Source organism: Rhinopithecus bieti, unplaced genomic scaffold, assembly GCF_001698545.2.
Source record: "Rhinopithecus bieti isolate Rb0 unplaced genomic scaffold, ASM169854v2 scaffold_62363, whole genome shotgun sequence".
NCBI lineage: Eukaryota > Metazoa > Chordata > Mammalia > Primates > Cercopithecidae > Rhinopithecus > Rhinopithecus bieti.
Window position 1 is genome coordinate 39803 of NW_016823823.1, and position 2843 is coordinate 42645.

Genomic DNA, 2843 nt, shown 5'->3' on the forward strand with positions numbered 1-2843 from the left:
TAGAACTGATATTCCAGTTGTGGCTGCAGAGGAGTCATACAATAAACAAATAAATATATAATATGTGCTAAGAAGAAAAATACAGCAAAGTAAGGGGACAGAGAATGATAGGTTGATAGGAATTTGGCCAAGGAAGGGTTCTCTGATAAGGTGACATCTAAGAAGAGTCCTGGAGGAAGTAAGGGAGAAGCCATGTGGCTGTCTGGGAGAATAGCATTCCAGGCAGGAGGAAATACAGGTAAGAAGACCATTAAGTGGGAGCATTCTTTGCAGGTTCAAGGAACAACCAAGAGCCCAAACATGACTGGAGCAGAGTGAACAAGGAAAATAGAGGTAGGTTACAAGCCCAGGGAGGCAAACAGCAATCAGATCATGTATGGCCTTGTAGGCCAAGATAAGAATTTTGAGAGAGATGGAAAACCATTGGAGGATATGGAGCATAAGAGTGATGGACTCTGACTTAACATTTTCACAGAACGTCTCTGACTACAGGGTAGGGAATAGACTGTAGGATGGCCAGGACAACAGCATGGAGACCCTGTATACGTTTATAGTAATCCAGGTGAGACAGCACTGGGGTTTAGACTAGGATGATGACAGGAAGGTGGTGAGAAGTGGTCAAGTTCTAGATATATTTTAAAGGCAGAACTGACAAAACTCACTGACAGATTTGATGTGGAGTGTTCAAGAAATCGTTCAAGGATGATCTCATAGTTTTGGGCCTGTCCAATGGAAGGTTGGCGTTGCCATTTGCTGAGATGCAGAAGACCAAGGGATAAGTACATTTTGGGGGAGAAGAGGTTTGGTTTTTGTCATGCTGAGTTTGAGATGTCTATTAGACAGTTAAGTGAAAATGGAGAGGATGAAGTTGAATATACAAGCAACAAATCAGGGGAAGTTGGTGAGAACATATTAGGTCCTATCTCAAACTTTAAGTATGCAGAAGCAGGGCCAGGGACTTAGTGAAGGCAAATTATGCAAATGCTTTTCTACATTTCTGCCATGTCCTTGAGTACTGCTACATGTTTTTCCTCTCATCCTTTTTTGATGGAAGTTTCCTACATAACAGGGACTAACATTTACTGTACATTTATTATATGCCACACAGTGATAGCATCTGAAGGAGTTGAGAAAGTGCCACCCCAAAATATGCCACTTTGGACTTCAAACTGAGAGCGTTTGGGGAACAGCAAATTCAGGGAGGGCTTTCTGAACTTTCCTTTTCTGTCTAAAGACAGATCCTCCAAAAGGAACTCAATCGTTTTGAATCCTCTCCCTGGAAATCTCATCAACCAGGGAAGATTAAACCCATATTACAAGAGAGGAGACTGGAGGTTGACATCATGCCCAGATGAACTTTATCACAGGGTGTCACTTATTCTTCTGAGGTCTCATTTATCTTTCCCCAAAATCATTTATTCCTCCTAGTGGCCTACTTCCCCCCTCCCCTCTTCCCTATGAAGAGGGTCTATAAGCTTCCAGATCTTGCTGGGTTGGGCATTCACTTTTTGTTCATGTGATGTCTCCATGCATGTAAAAAAAACCGTGTATACCTGCTATAGTTTGGATGTGGTTTTTTTCCCTACCAAATCTCATGTTGAAATTTGATCCCGAACGCTGGAGGCGGTGTCTAATGGGAAGTGTGTTGATTATGAGAACAGATTGCTTGTGAATAGATTAATGCCCTCCCTAGGGATGAATGCATTTTTACTCTGTTAGTTCCCCCCGTAACTGGTTTTTTTAAAAAGAGCCTGCCCCCACCCCATCTCTCTTGCCTCCTGTCTCCCCATGTGATCTCTGCACATGCTAGCTCTCCTTCACCTTCTGCCATGAGTGAAAGCAGCCTGAGGTCCTCATCAAATGTCCAGTCCTAAACTTTTTCCAGACATCAGAATCATGAGCCAAATAACCTTTTTCTTTTATAAATGACCCAGCCTCAGGTATTCCTTTATAGCAACATAAAATAGACTAAGATAATATATTTTCTCCTATGAATCTGCCTGCTGTCAATTTATTTCACAGACTCAGTTACCAAACCATCTGAGGATGGAGGAAAGCCTTCCCTCTCCTACACATCCTGTTTAAGACAGCTGTCTTGCAAAATATATACTGTCATCTCTATTTTGCAGATGAGAAAACTGAGGCTCTGTAAGAGAAGCAAAAATCACTTGTCCTAAGTCACATAGCTTATAAGTGAATAAGGTGGGATTCAAACCAGGATCTAAGTCCAAAGTTCGTGTTCCTTCCAACTATCTGCTTATCGCTAAGTAGGTCAGAGTCACCTGATCTCTATGTCGATTATTTATTCTGTGGATTAACCAGAGCTAAGAGGTATTTTAAACCTGTCCCTGCCTAACTCCTTAGCATATTCCACTCAATTGGTGGGTATTCAGTGGTTGTCAACATATTTTGAATCTTTATTATTTGGGGGTTGTCAACTAATATTGTTTTGTTTTATTTTATTTTATTTTTTAAGATGGAGTTTCGCTTTTGTCACCCAGGCTGGAGTGCAATGGCATAATCTTGGCTCACTGCAACCTCCGCCTCTCTGGTTCAAGCGATTCTCCTGCCTCAGCCTCCTGAGTAGCTGGGATTACAGGTGCCCGCCACCACATCCAGCTAATTTTGTATTTTAGTAGAGATGGGGTTTCACCATGTTGGCCAGGCTGGTCTGGAACTCCTGACCTCAGGTGATCTGCCCGCCTCAGCCTCCCAAAGTGTTGGGATTACAGGCATGAGCCACTATGCCCAGCTATATTATTTTAATATTAGGCTCAGACAAACAGAAGTAGGAAGGGAAACTTGATGGGACAGACAGATCAGTGAAATATTACAAACCAACT